The sequence below is a fragment of the Ursus arctos genome, unplaced genomic scaffold (assembly GCF_023065955.2).
Source record: "Ursus arctos isolate Adak ecotype North America unplaced genomic scaffold, UrsArc2.0 scaffold_2, whole genome shotgun sequence".
Classification (NCBI taxonomy): domain Eukaryota; kingdom Metazoa; phylum Chordata; class Mammalia; order Carnivora; family Ursidae; genus Ursus; species Ursus arctos.
The window spans coordinates 40,020,232-40,035,774 of record NW_026622874.1 but is presented as its reverse complement, the minus strand read 5'-3'; the positions used below and the strand labels follow the sequence as shown (position 1 = coordinate 40,035,774).

At 50.6% G+C, this 15,543-nt stretch overlaps 1 non-coding gene across 1 annotated transcript; it reads left to right on the top strand.

Annotated features, from left to right (window-relative positions):
• The first annotated feature begins 3 nt into the window (after positions 1–3).
• LOC113242505 (uncharacterized) lies at positions 4–12,085 on the top strand. Its single transcript, XR_008960591.1, has 3 exons — positions 4–222; positions 5,483–5,559; positions 12,015–12,085. It is a non-coding gene; the product is annotated as an uncharacterized LOC113242505 (transcript).
• Positions 12,086–15,543: the final 3,458 nt, after the last annotated feature.

The window sequence follows — 15,543 nt, the reverse complement described above, 5'->3', positions numbered from 1 at the left end:
GCGCCCGGCAGGGACCCCTCCCCCGGCTCTCCCCCCACCCCTGCGGGCGGGCGGACAGTGGGGGCCGCTGGGCAGGAAGCCCTCCCCCCTCCCCCGCGGCCCGGGGGGCCCGGAGCGAGAGGGGCTTCTGGACGCCGAGATGGCCGATGAGATTGACTGGCTCGACTTGCCCGGCCGATGGACCTACGGCGTTGACCGCGGGGGGAGAGTCTTCTTCATCAAGTACGTTCGGCTCTCTCGTTTTGCCATTTTAGTTTTTCTCTCGAGTTGTCCAACTTGGAAGGTGGCAGGCGTGGGGGCAGGCTGAGCGGTAGGGGGAAGCGGTGGCTGGACCGGCAGGCATGACTAATAAGTTTATCACCATGCTGTTTGAATGTGTCTCCCGCCTTTTCCTCAATGGGTCAAAGTCCAGCCTGGGCTGGGCCTGCCCTCCTCTGGAAAGGCAGGGTGCGGCAGGGCAGGTGCGGGCTTTCCGGCTCCCCGCCCCCAGTCACAGGGGGCTCTTGGCGGCCCAGAGGAGGATGGCCGGACCCACTGCCCAGCGGGCCCTCTCAGCTCCGTGCCCTGAAAGGGCCTGGGGTACGTTCTTTCTCTTGCCCCCACCCTGGATTTTCTGACAAGAACACTTGGCTAAGTGACATCACGCCGGGACACCCTGCCTCTGCCACCAGTTCCTGGTCTTCCCTCACCCCAGGACTCAGTGTTCCCAGGCCCGCAGCCCCTCTCCCTTCCTGCTTCTTTATGGGGCTGTGGTCAAGGGGAAGAAGGTGCCCACAGTGCATTTGGCGTTCTTTAAAGAGAGTAAGCCTTTGCTGCTCTCTGTAATATATTAGTACCGTTATATTAATTTCATAAACCAAAATGGCTCTGGCATAATCTCATTATAACAGAGTGGCCCCGCTGGTGTATTTTGGCCCGCTCCTGCTATAGTCGCTCTTTGCCAGGATAGAAATCTCCCGATAATACAGCAAGTCTAGAAGGACATCATTCTTAACTGTTACCCACACGTGATGGGGTGTTTTTTTTCTTCCTGAAGATAGCCACTCACAGAACATTAGAGCTGAAAGGAACCTTGGCTGCAACCCCCTCATTTCTCAGATGGGGAAGCAAGGTCTACAGAGACGGACAGTACTTGTTTGAGATAAAACCACTTGCTAATCAGAGCTCGGACTGAGCCCAGGACCTGCTGGCTTGAGGGCCCTGCCTTCCCCCCGGCCCCGAACGGCCTTTGTAGGAGGTCAGGCAGCCGGTGGTTTTCGGTCTCCGGTGCTTCTCGGCTGCCACACTTGCGTTAGGCCCTTCTGTAATTATCATCATCATGATCGTAATTGATGCTGTAATTAGATTATCTTAGAAATGAACTCCACGGAAGTTCTTGACCCTGGGTCAGATTCTTAAATGACAGAACTTCACTGGTGTTAAAACTGCAGTCCCTTTGGTCAGTGGTTTGAGACTTTGGAGTCCATAAAAGTCACCCAAGGAATTTATGAGAGAAGGCCGACTCCCGAGCCCTACCTCCGGAGGTGGCGATTCCCACCCGGGCTGGGGCCTTCCGCGTGTATTCCCACAAGCTCCCCGGGCCAGGTGGTCAGTTCGCCTCTTCTCATCTGCCTTCCCAAACTCTTGCCGGTCTTCCTGCTTCTCTTCGTTTTTCACGCCACGAATATCTGAGTAGCCACTATGTGAGTGCCACCCCGATTGGCATTAGAGAGAAAAACCCAGTAAGAGACAGGTTTTCCCCTGAAGGTGGTAGGGAGACAATGCAGATGAAAGCTTAGGAAAGAAGAGGCTACTTCTAGAGGTAATTGTGTGATGGTCTAGGAACACGAGGAAGAAAGAGTGAGCGTTCTCCGGGGAGTAGAGGGAGGGCCTTCCGGAGGAGGGGACATTTGAACTGATTCTAGAGCAGACGACCAGGGGGAAAGGGGCCCTGAAGCAGAGGCCTGTGGGAAGGAGGGTGCCGGGGGGTGCCGGGGCACAGGTTGTCTAGAACACTCTGAGGGGGTCAGTGGAGATGGAGTGGGGATTGCTGGGGCAGGAAGGGGGGCAGGACACATGGGAAGGGGCGGCTTTGGAGAGGCCTTGTGTGTTTGGCTAACGGCTTTGAATGTGGTCCTGCAGGGGGTGGGAATCCAAAGGAGATTTTTCAAAGAGGATCGGTACACTTAGACCTGGGCTTTGGAAGGATCCCTCCGGCAGGTGGGTGGGCAGGTGATGATTTGAGGGCTGAACGGGAGGGAGGGGAGACACTTGGCATATGGAGAGCCGTCAGGGGCAACGGCCGAAGCCCAGGAGACAGCTGATGGGGTTGGATTTCGGCCGTAAGGATAGAGGGAGGGGAGATAGGAGAAGTCTGTAGGAGTAGAAGTGAGGGTGTTCATTTACTGCCTGAAAGTTGGGGAAGAGAGGGAAAAGGAAAAATCAAAGACGAATCTCAGAGGTTTTAACTAGAGTCTGACAGAGATCAGGAGGATGGGATGAGAAACAGGTTTTCGGGGGAGTATGTGTTCAGGGGGAAGTATTGAATTTGAGGTCCCCGTGGGACCTGCAGGCGGTGCTGTCTGACAGGCACCTGGACGTATAGGGTAGAAGTTCAAGAGAGTGTCCTGGGAGTCACTCACTGCACAGGGATGGAACCATCCAGAAGTGTGTGACCAAGAAGACAGGGGTATCCAGGCAGCACCAGTGTTGAAGAAAGGGCTAGAGGACGAGAGACCAGGGAGCTCAGGATGGAAAGCACCAGGGTCAGGGAAGGCTGTTGCCCTAGAAGGGGGGGAGAGGGGTGTTGGGAGGAAGGAATGGTCAATATGGAAAGGCCAAGTGAGCTGAAGACTGGAAAGTACCTGTTGGATATAGGAACTAGGGCCCTCTTTAATGACCTCTAGGAAAAGTGGTTTCAGGGGAGGGCTGAGGACAGAAACTAGATTGCAGAGGATGGATGAGAGGGAGACCAGAAGTGGGGACAGCTTGAAGGGACTAGTTTCCAAGAAGGATGCTGGGCCAGTAAGAAGAGGAGCACAAGACAGGAGGCGGGAAGGGGAGGTGGCGGTTCAGACTGGAAGACACAGGCCAGAGTGGGGCTAAAGGGATGATGACCTAAGAGAGAGAGGAGTTGAAGATATGAGCCTGTGACCCTCAATGGAATAAGGTTCTAGAAAAGATAGGAGATGATGGGGGACTATAACCCAGGCAGAGGGATTTCCCTTAACTGGGGGAAGGCCACTTCTTCCCCAGTGCAGAGGCAAGTATTAAGGTGGGGATATGGGTACGTTTGGGGGGTGCTAGTTGGGCGAAGCTCCTGCCTGATGGCTTACATTTTTTCTTGAAGTGAGCGATGAAAATTGTGCATTGAGAACGGGGATGAGGGAGGGAAGGAGAGGCAGGGGAGGGACTCGAGGCTGGTGGGGAAGCTTTAGAACTCTGCAAATGGCAACTGGCTGGGGCCCCTGAAGAAGATTCCAGGGGGCACTTAGGGTCCAGCTAAGCATGGGGACTGTGGGATTGCAGTGACATTGGTCCTCCCAGTTTTATAGTTCCCTGTCAGCCCAAAGCCAGGGTGGAGACAGCCCTGGACGACATCGTTCTGGGCCAGGGGCTGACAAGGGGAGAGCAGCAGCAGAACAGGGGGATGAAGTCAAGGGTGCAGTGGGGTTGTGTCCACCTCTGCGACCCTGGGATGGTCCATGATATCCAGGGGGCTGGGGGTAGTCGTGCGGTCTGGGGGAGCAGCTGTGAGAGGAGAAGAGGGAGCGGGGTCCGCGGGTCTCAGGGTGGCTAAGGAGGAGGTATAAGGGCCTGGGTTTCCCCGCACACTTAAAATTTAGCACTGGCGGCCGTTCCCCTCCCTGGGCTTCCTCTCCCATGGATCCCAGGACCAAAGCCCACATCACAGGGCATCGCTGAGGGCACACATGGCTCGAGGGCCCTGGGGGCACCAGAACAGTGACTCTGTTTCTTCTCTCCTCCTCAGAGGGCAGGGTCAGCTGGGGAATCCCCTCCTGAACGTAGCAGGTGTCCAGACTTTCAGGAACAGTACTGGAGTCCAGCGAAAAGAAAGCCTGTGTCCACACAAAGACGTAGACATGGAGGTTCATAGCAGCTTTATACGTAATGGCCCAAAGTGAAAAGCATGCAAATGTCCATCACTGGGTTATAACCTATGATGGAATACTACTCAGTGAGGAAACAGAATCGACTATGAACCCAGGCCACCGCAGGGAGGGAAGAGAGAGAGGAAAGAAACGGAAGGGAGGAAAGAAGGAGGAAGACAACAGAAGAAAGCAAGAAGTCAGACAAAGGAGTCTAGCTTGCATGATTCCATTTATATAAAGTTCTAGAAACTCAAGAACATGCAGACTAACCTATAGTGAGAGGAAGCAGGTCAGTTGTTGCTGGGGGAGGACTTACAAGGGGGCATGAAGCCAAATTGGGTTCACATCTTGATTTTGGTGATCGTTTCACAGGTGCATACCGATGTCAAAACTTCGAATGGTATGCTTTAAGTGGGTGCAGTATTGTATATCTTACTTCAGTAAAAATTTAGTGGAACCCTTCTTAGTGGGGTTTATTATATTAATTAAAGTATTGGTGATACTTTGAAAGCGGTGAGTGGAGTCCTGGCCGGGGCCCAGCGGCCCCACCCTAAAGCCTGGGTGACACAGCTGATCTGAGAGTCCTCTCTCTACCACGTCCCTGGATTGGCCGAGAAAGTCAGGTGCTTCGTGCTGGGTCCCATCTGGCTCTGGAAAACTCAGTATCACTTGGCTGGTGGGGGTTGAGAAATGTCGAGGGATTCATCTGCCTGCCGATCTAGACCCAGGCGATCTGCAGTGGTGGGGAGCCCGCTTTGCTGGGAGCAAGGTATCAGAACCCTGGCTTTACCACTTACCGATTGTATGATTTGGGGCAAGTCGCTTAACCTCGCCGAACCTCTGATTCATCACCTGTAAAATTCCTAACGTGAGGGACTGTTGTGAGGGAAACTATTTAGCATTATAGACACCCCAGGACCCAGCCTCCTCCTTTCATATCATTGAGAAGTTGCCAGTTAAGGACCTTCCCTGTTCTCCCTAGAGACTTCACCAGTCACCTCAAATGCTACCTTCTTACTAGTCTTCTTGCCGTTCGCCTTCCTTAACTTCGTCCCGCTTAGCGCTCCCTCCTCCCTGGTGGCATACTGCTCTCTCTGAGTAGCTATAATAGGGGTAGGATATACTTCCTATCCCATCATAATGCAACTGTCTTTTTCTATGTCTGTTTCCCCAGTGGGTTATAAATTCTTTAATGTCAGGGTCAGATATTATTTGTTTCTGAATCCTCAGCGTGCGCTCAGTCAGTGCTTCGCGAATGTGAATGGTGGTGTGGATTCGTCCATGTCAGGTGTCTGGGATCGGACAGTCAGTGTTGATGTGAATTTGGAGAGGGCTGTTCTACTCAGCGAGGCCTCTCTTGAATCTGACACTTTCTTATTGGTCTTCCGTAGTGATGAGGAAAAGTCAACCAGCTGGGTGCACCCTGGCACGGACTCCCCCATCCAGAGTGGACACTCCTCCAGCCCAGGTAAGGAGCTCGGCTCTCCCCGCCTTTGCCGTTGAGGAGGAAGCAGAGGCTGGAGGCAGCATTACACATCCCCTGCCCTGACTTGGCTTCTGACTTTGTCTTTTCTCCATGGACGGATGCGGCTTAGCGTCTGGACCACCATCTGGGGGAGGGTGCAGGAGCGTTGGTACTCAGCTTGAGGTCTTTCCATTTCCAGCTCTACCAGTAGCATGTGGGACAGACCTCAGAGGATGCCGATTTGACTTCTGTCTCATCCCCCTGCCCAATCAAAAATCCCCTCCATCTTCAGAGCTCCTGACCTAGGGAGAACCCCAGCTCCTGGTGCTGAACCACAGAGCCGTAGGCCGTGATGGAAACGTTCTCTCTCTGCGCTGCCCAATGGAGTCACCATTAACCACGTGTACCTGCTGAGCAATTGACATGTGATTAATGCGGTTGAGAAACTGAATTTTAAATTCTAATGAATTTAAACTGAAAGAGCCCCATAGGCTAGTAAGAATTCCTTCACATTGGGGAGAACATGAAAGAAAAGGAGTCAGGACCCGCACTGATTGCTTACTATGGAGAAGACTTCATTGCTAGCCCTGAAGGACCTCCCAGGCCAGTGGCAAAGTGGGGACATGTACAGGCAAGACTTCAGTCTAAACTGGGGAGGTGGAGACACCAAGAAGGAGAAGGGCTGGGGTGCTTCAAGTGCACAAGCGATCGTCTTCTTCAGAATGCCACCACTGACCTGCCCTCACTGGCCTTCCAGCCCTTTCCCTGGCTGCACACCAGACATGTGGTTCTAGGAGTTTGGTCATTCATGGGGTACAGGTGGCACTGCTGAACACACTGGGATAAGGTGGTGGCCAGCCCAGGGCCTCCTTTCTTTTAGATTCCGGGCTGGAATTGTTGTGTTGTTAGAGCTGGAAGGGACTTCAGGGACCCTGGAGTCCAACTCCTTTTAAAGGTAGGAAAATTTAAGAGCAGAGAGGAAGTACCTGGCTCAAGGCCACTGAGCTAATAAGTGGAGCTGTGTTGGGGTTAAATGCCTAAGTGCTAGGGGCAGAGAGACCTGAGCTCCAGTCTTGGCTCTACTTTCTATTAGTGTGGGCTTGAGCAAGTGGTTGAAACCTTCCAGGCCTTGGCTTCTTCATTTGTAAGAGAAGGATAGGATTATGAACCTCCGAAGATTGAAGATGGTAGCAAAGGCTACGTGAGAGAATCACCATCGGTGGAAGTGACTGCTGTTGTTCTTGTCATTGTTGTTATTTGTGACATGAGGCAGGGCCTCCAGACCCCAAGGCCGGGCTGTGTCCTTCTTCTGGGTCGGTGTTTTTGCTGCTGTCAGTGTTTAAAATGTGATTCCATCTCTCTCACTATGGCTCTAGGGAGGATTGGAGGATGAATAAAAGCCTTCAGGCCAACTATTTCATTTGGGGCTGCAGCCAACTGGTTGTCCAAGGCTGGGAAGGGGTTAAGATGCCCCTGAAGCTTGCCGGGAGGGCAGCTGCCTCCGCGGGCACTCCGCCTGGACAGGAATATAACACTCTTGGTGTTGCCCAGGCAGAGAGGGCAGTGTGGAGGGAAGTTGCTGGAAAAGGCAGGGGACATAATCCACGCTGGCCTCCTTCCCAGGCACATCACAGTGGCAGGATTATTTAGGATTCGGACCCAATGGGGATCCCTCTACTTGGGGAGACTGCCAACCCACGCCCTTCTGAATGGGGCCGTCCTCCCGCAGGGACGGAGGGGAACAAGTAGCATTTATGGAACAGCACAGAGGAAAGAATGTCAGCTTTGGAAGCAGTAGACCAGACTCACATCCCGGCCCAGACACTTCCTGTGTGACCTTAAGCAAGTTGGTGAACCTCTCTGGGCCTCAGGTTCCTTATCTATAAAAATGTTCACGCTGATGCCTATTCTATACTGTTATTGTGCAAATGAAATGCGCTCACCGTTGCAAAATGTGTAGCTTAGAGGAAGGAGGCACTAAGTGGTAGCTGGGGTTATAATTTCTCTGGACCAAGTCCCGAGAGGGGAGCTGGGCTCACTGGCTTTCCAGCTGCGTTGAAGTAGCAGCGTCACCATCAACAGCAACGTGGAAATACAGACCCTTGATAAATAGGGGTGAGTAAAAGGAATGATAAAAACCGGGCCCACCACTCTGCAGCAGAGAGCGCGCTGCTCGCCAGCAGCTTGTGCCCCGAGGCAGCTGGTAATGTGGTGGGAAAGATTCAGACCAAGAGTGGCTAGCCATGTTATATAAAACCTGATATGCAAGGCAGATGTTTGGCCTGACCAGAAAGGTGGCACTGATTGTCAAGGGAATCCACACCTGTTTTGCAATGTATCAGCTGCAGGGCTCTTGCATCCCCAAAAGAATGATCACCAGTGCCCTGCCTGTTGCCCCACCTCTGACAGTGGTTTCCTTTGAGTTTCTCAGAAGACTCCCCCTCTGCTTTGGGGTGGAGGTATCCTGTTTGCCAGAGAGGCAGGATTTTTGGGGGGGAGGCTGGGTAGGATAAAATGGTACCTAACAGAGCACTCTTCGGAGACGGAGGTGCTCAGCCTCTCTGGAGCTGCCCAGGAGGGGCTGCTGCCACCTGCAGGGATGGCCCGGGCACCTCTGAGCTGTGGTCAGCTGCCTCAGCTGTTCAGTCCTTGCTCCCTCTATGAGCCTGCAATTCTCTGCTCTGAGCATTTCCATGGATAATTTTTTTCAGAGGTGCTATTAAGAAATGTTTTTATAGCTCAATCAGACAGAAAATGAATAAGGAAACATTGGCCTTCAATGACACATTAGACCAAATGACCTTGATAGATATATACACAATATTCCACCTCAAACCAGCAGGGTATGCACTCTTCTCAAGTGCACATGGAACATTCTCCAGAGTAGCTCGTATGTCAAGACACAAAACAAGCCTCAGTACATTTAAAAAGATTGAAATAATACCAACATCTTTTCTGACCACCATGGTATGAAACTAAATCAGTTACAAGAATACCAGAAAAATCATAAATATATGGAGATTAAACAATGTGTTACTGACCAACCAATGGGTCAACAAAGAAATCCAAGGAGAAATGAAAAAAGTACCCTGAGACAAATGAAAACAGAAGTACGACATACCAAAATCTATGGGGTGCAGCAAAGACAGCTCCAAGAGGAAAGTTCATAGCAATACGGACCTAACTCAAGAAACAAGAAAATCTCAGGGGCGCCTGGGTGGTGCAGTCATTAAGCGTCTGCCTTTGGCTCAGGGCATGATCCTGGCGTTATGGGATCGAGCCCCACATCAGGCTCCTCCGCTATGAGCCTGCTTCTTCCTCTCCCACTCCCCCTGCTTGTGTTCCCTCTCTCGCTGGCTGTCTATCTCTGTCAAATGAATAAAATCTTAAAAAAAAAAAAAAAGAAAATCTCAAATAACCAATCCAACTTTACATCTAAAGGAACTGAAAAAAGAATAACAAACGGGGCACCTGGGTGGCTTAGTCGGTGAAGCGTCTGCCTTCGGCTCAGGTCATGATCCCAGGGTCCTGGGATGGAGCCCCACATCGGGCTCCCTGCTCAGCAGGGACTCTTCTTCTCTCCTCCCTCTGTTTGCTGCTCCCCCTGCATGTGCTCTCTCTCTCTCTGTCAAATAAATAAATAAAATCTTAAAAAAAAAAAAAAACCCCACAAACAAACAAAGCCCAGAGTTAGTAGAAGGAAGGAAATAACAAAGCTCAGAGTGAAATCAATAAAATGGAGACTGGAAAGACAATAGAAAAGATTAACTCAGAGCTGGTTCTTTGAAAAGATAAACAAAATTGATAAACCTTTAGCTGGACTCACCAAGAAAAAGAGAGAGAGGGCTCAAATAAATAAAATCAGAAATGAAAGAGAAGTTACAACTGACACCACAGAAATATGAAAGATCATAAGACTACAGTGAACAATTATATGCCAACAACTTACACAACCTAGAAGGAATGGAGAAATTCCTAGAAATGTGCCATCTTCTAAGCCTGAATCACAAAGAAATAGTAAATGTGAATACAGTGATTACTGGTAAGAAGATTAAATCAGTAGTCAAAAACCTCCCAACAAAAACTCAGGACCAGATGGCTTCACTGGTAAATTCTACCAAACATTCAGAGATTTAATACCCATCTTTCTCAAAGTCTTCCCAGAAATTGAAGAGGAGGGATTGCTTCCAAATTCATTTTACAAGGCCAGCATTCCCTGATAACAAATCCAGACAAAGACACCAGGAAAAAAGAAAATGACAGGCCAATATTCCTGCTGAACATAGATACAAAACTTCTCAACAAAATATTAGCAAACTGAATTCAACAATGCATTAATGGGATCATTTACCACGATCAAATGGTGTTTATTTCAAGGGCTCCCAGAAATAAACCTAAGCATATACGGTCAAGGAATTTATGACAAATGAGGCAAGAATATGCAATGAAGAAAGGACAGTCTCTTTAAATGGTGTTGGGAAAACTGGACAGCTAATGCAGAAGAATGGAACTAGATGACTATTTTATGTCATACACAAAAATTAACTCAAAATGGATTAAAGATTTGAACATAAGACCTGAAACCATAAAACTACTACGGGCAATAAACTCCTTGACATTGGTCTCAGCGATGACTTTTGGAGCTGACCCTAAAAGCAAGGGCCGCAAAAGCAAAAATAAACAAATGGGACTGCATCAAACTAAGAAGTTTCTGCACAACAAAAGAAACCATCAACAAAATGAAGAGGTAACCTACGGAATGGGAGAAAATACTTGCAAATCATATATCTGACAAGGGGTTAATATCCAAAATATACAAAGAACTCCTACCACTTAATAGCAAACACAAAAAAAAAAAACCCCCAAAAAACAAACAAACAAAAAACCCAAAACAAAAAACTGTCTGATCAAAAAGGGGGCAGAAGACCTGAATAGACATCTTTCCAAAGAAGACATACAGATGGCCAATAGGCACATAAAAAAGATGTTTAATATCACTAATCATCAGGAAAGTGCAATCAAAACCACAATGATATATTACAGCACGGCTGTTAGGATAGCTCTTACCAAAAAGACTAGAAATACCAAGTGTTGGCGAGGATGTGGGGAAAGGGGAACGCTCTTGCACTGATGGTGGGAATGCAAACTGGGGCAGCCACTGTGGAAAACCGTGTGGAGGTTCCTCAGAAAATAAAACAGAACTGCTCTATGATCCAGCAATTCCACTGCTGGGTATTTATTCTAAGAAGAAAAAAAACACACTAATTCAAAAAGATATATGCACCCCTGTGTTCGCCACAGCATTATTGACAATAGTCATGATATGGAAACAACCTAGGTGTCCGTTGATGGACGAATGGGTAACGATGGTAGTTGTAGCTGATAGAATACTGCTCAGCCGTAAAAAAGAACGAAATCGTGCCATTCGTGGCAGCAAGGATAGACCTTGAGAAAATTGTGCTAAGTGAAATGAGAAAGACAAATAGCGTATGATTTCACATTTATGTGGAATCGAAACAGCAAAACAAATGAACAAACCCAACCAAACTCATCGATAATGGAACAGGATGGTGGATGCTAGAGGAGAAGGGAGCTGGTGGGGGAGCCACGTGGGTCCAGAGGGACAGACTTCCAACTAGAAAATAAATATATAACGTACAGCATGGTGACTGTAGTCAATAATATCGAATTGGCGCATACTTGAAAGTAGCCAAAGGAGTAAATCCTAAAAGTTCTCATCACAAGAAAAACAACTGTCACTATGTATGGTGACGGATGGTAGCTAGCCTTGTGGTGACCGTTTCTCAATGTAACCACGTAACAAATCATTACCCTGCACCCCTGAGACTAATATAAAGTGTCGATTATATGTCAATAGAAAAAAAATATTTTTTTAAGTCCCTGCATTTTCCTGGGACTGATTTCCGAAGTCCTCAGCATCTTGTCCAGAAGCTGCAGAAGCTGGGGTGATACTTTGGGCTGGGGTTTGCAGGCTCAAGTCCTGGTCGGATCCCCTGTGAGGCCTGGGGCGAGTGGCCCGCCCTTGGCTCCAGCTTGTGCTTCTGTGATGCCAGGGGCTGTGGGATGACCCTGAGTGCCCTCCCGGGACAACTGTCTGTGTTCACTGCTCTATCCCCAGGGCTGGTGCAGGGCCTGGCCCAGAGGACATGCTCCAGAAAAGCTTGTCCAATGGCTGAGCCAATGGTGCGAGGCAACGATCCATTTGGTGACTCCGCTGCTCACAGACAGGGGGCGTCCCACTCACTGCCATCCCTCCGATTATTTGCTGGAAACAGACAGATAGGAATAATGGACCAAGAAGGGTGACATGGTTGGCTTGAGCACTGTTGGCTTGTCTGTGAATTTTCCTAGTTTTCCCCGCCCCATCCCTCCTGAGTGCAAATCGGGTTTGTGGGGCTGAGAAGAGAGTGTCATGTTGTGATTTTGCTTCCTCACAGAATTGCCCAAGGGCTGGGAGATGGATTCTACCCGGGAAGGAGCTGTGTATTTCATCAAGTGAGTAAGATGGGGTTTCTTTCTGGTCTGGCTCTTGGGCCCACTGTTGTCCTTGTTACTGATGGCCGCCTGGGAGGGGAGGTGCTTAAAAGGTCTGCTTCTGCACTGAAGGCCTTGGGGGCTCTGTGAATGGCCAGGAGGCCTCGAGGCTGCTGAGTGAGCGAGCGCAGAGAAAGCTGGGTGTGTGTTTCTTTTGGTCTGGGGGAGCCATGGGAAGTTTTCTGGGTTGGGCTGGGCTGAACTCGGGGGAGGGAGATAGTTCAGCAAAGTAAAGAGGCTGCTTTAGACACACAGGACAAAGGCTCAGAGGAAGGGGACCAAGCACCAGGATGCCCACCGGGGCAGGAAGTGGAACCAGGTGGAGGGAAGGTGTGAGCAGACAGGCAGGCGGGGAGGTGGCAAGGCCCACCCCATCTCTCTAGCTCTCCTGGCTGGGGCACGTGTGATGCTGGAGGTGGCAGGGGTGTGTGCGGCGTTCTGTTTTTCTCTGGGGATTGGTCACACCCCTCCGTGGGCCGGGGTAGCTGGTGCCCTCAGCAGCTGACCGCGCACCTGAGGAAGGTGTCCTGGAGGTGACCTTGGAAGCAGAAGGCAACTCTTTGGACTGGGGTGGTCCACAGCCACCTGACTGGACTTCTTTCCCTCGGCCCTCGGCCTGGGTCTCTCCATCTCCCAGGCAGGCTGACTCCTGGCTTCGTTCCCACGGGCGAGGCTCAGCCTGCACAGGCCTGTGCCTGGTCTGGCCTCGGAGTCTACGGGGCTGGGAGAGCGTGGCTGTGCAGACAGCTGGGGCGTGGGCACCGCCAGAGGAATCCCCGGCCTAGCCAGGGGAAGGAAGGCCCTCCTCATCTCTTTCCCCTCTTGCTCTCCTTCCAAATCTTCACTCATCCATCAGGAGAGCTCATCCTTCCATCTCCTGCCTTGAGAACAGCCGGCACTTACATCAGCTTGGCTGTTAACCATATTCTTTTTTTTTTTTTTAAGATTTTATTTCTTTATTTGACAGAAAGAGAGCACACAATCAGGGGGAGTGGCAGGCAGAGGGAGAGGGAGAAGCAGGCTCATCTTTCTTTCCCGCCATTGAGCCAAATTCATTCTTACCGCAGGACCTTTGCATGTGCTGTTCCCTCTGCCTAGGAGCACTTTCCTCCTGTTTTTGTGTATCTGGCACCTACATATCATTTAGCTCAAGTCTTATCTTGTCAGAGTGACCCTTCCTGACTCCCCCAGCCCCTGCCCCACTCTGCTCCTCCTTAGACCCTCTTACTTTTCTTCATACCACTTGCCAGGGAGCTGGAAGTTTGCTGTTTCTGTATTTGCCTACTTATTTATTGCTGGTGTTCCCCCCACTGCCACGTCAGTCCTGAGAGCAGATTCCGGCTATTTCGTGTTCCACCGTGTCCTAGAACCTTGCTGGTGCACGATAGGAATCCAAGATATTTGTTGGAATAAGTGAATGGGGTGATAAACAACAGAGGCATAGCTAACTCCTGCTCCAGCTGCAAGCCCCGAGCATCCTGAGCTCCCCTGGCTCAGCGTGCCCAGTCCTGGACTCGTCACCTTTTCCTCGCCAACACCCATTCCATCTTTCTCAGAAGTGCCACCAGAGTGAACCCTCAGAGACAGGCAAACGCCCCCCTGCCTGTCAGTTCTCCTCCTAAATATCTCACCCCATGGCTACAGCCTGAGTTCCTGCCCACAGGGGCTCTCACCTGGATCATTCTAGCAGCTTCCCAGCTGATCTCCCTGCCTCCAGGCCAGACTGCTGCAAGAATGCTTGTTCTCTACAATGCAAATTTGGTCACATCATTCCGCGTTAAAAACCTTTCATGCTTCCCATCAGTTATAGGGGAAAAAAATCTGAATTCCTTACTCAGGCACTTGAAAGGGCTTCATAATCTGGCTTCCTGCCTTCTTTCTCTGGCTTCCCTCCTATATTCCCCCAGTTTGCCAGACCAGATCATTTGTGGTTCCCTCAACACGCCCCTCCCTTCCGTGCCTCCCAGCCTTTGCAAGTGCTAATCTCCGCTCTCACAGGGCTTGTGCCCACCTGTGAACACTTGCTTTTCCTTTAAAACGCTGCCCATGACATCACCCCTTTAGGGAAGCCCACCTGTATTGTAATTGTTTACATGTGTGTCATTTTTCCTAGATTGGCGGTTCAGACTTGAGGGTGCACTGAAATCACCTGGAGGGCTTGTTAGAACAGATTGGCCCCATCCCTAGAGTTTCTGGTTCAGAAGGCCTGAGACTTTGCATTTCTAACGGGTCCCCGGGAATGCTGATGCTGCTGGTCCAAGCACCACAGTTTGAGAACCAGCGGTCTAGATGGAAAACTCAGCAAGGGCAGGGGAGACATAGGGTGGCCATAAAGTCTGGAAACATAGACAATATCATTTCATGAGGTAGTGCAATGAAATGTCACAAGCTATCACGCTATTGTGTCTGTTCCCAGACTTGGTGGCCACCCCACGGGGGTGGCAGTGGCCTCTGTGCGAGCTGGGCGTCACGGCATGGTCTCATTCGGTCCTCACCACAGCATTATGAGGAAGGCGCAATCATCCCTAACTGTTTTAACAAGGAAGGAGAAAACTGAGACTTAAAACTGCGATTTAAAACTGAGTAAAAAAACGTGTGCAGTGTCACGAAGCTGGTAGGAAGCGAGGCTGGGATTCAGCCTCGTGTCTGCCTGACTTTGCAGGCTGGGCGCCGAGCTTAACACCACAGCTGCTTCTGGCAGCCTCGGGCCGCGCTCAGAAGGGGTGGGGGGTGTTGAAGAAAGGCTGACTGCATGAGTGAGGGAGTGAGGGAAGGAAGGACGGACAGACAGACAGACTCTGGTCCACTCATTTTCACGGTTCCCTGCATGATCCGTTCCCCCACCAAGGTTTGTGACATTGGGTTGGTGGGTGAGTTAGAAACTCTGAGGACCCCGGACATGGATCCCGAGAGGTAACAACAAAAGTCAGATACACAGACAGCGGGAGAGGCTTTTTCTTTTTCCTTCTTGTGTGGAGGAGTCAAATTTCAATGAGCAAACGTTGACACTTGCCCGGGATGGGAGGAATATGGCCGTTGTGTGTCAGCGAGCCCTCCCCTCCTGTGTTTGGGAGGCGCCTGTCTGGTACCCACGATGTCATCGCTCAAGCGTGCCTGCGGTTTTGAGGGTGTCGCTTATAGGTAGAGTGGTGCAGAGAGAAGAGAAAAAGCCGAGGATTCAAATGTGGGTGTCGAAACCCCTGGCACGCCTGTGTGCGTGTACCACCTCGGTCCAGAAGAGGGCACCAAAGCACACGTGATGGCCCCAGGAAGGCCTTGACGCGTTTGCTCAGGGGTGACCCACAGCCACTCCAGGACCATCGCCACCATCCTTCGCCACGTCTCAACCAGCGTGGGCCTGGTAGACCTCTTTCAGACGCTTAGAGATTTGGGTATGTTAACGTCCATTCCTGATTTTCTCTGGCCCCTGGC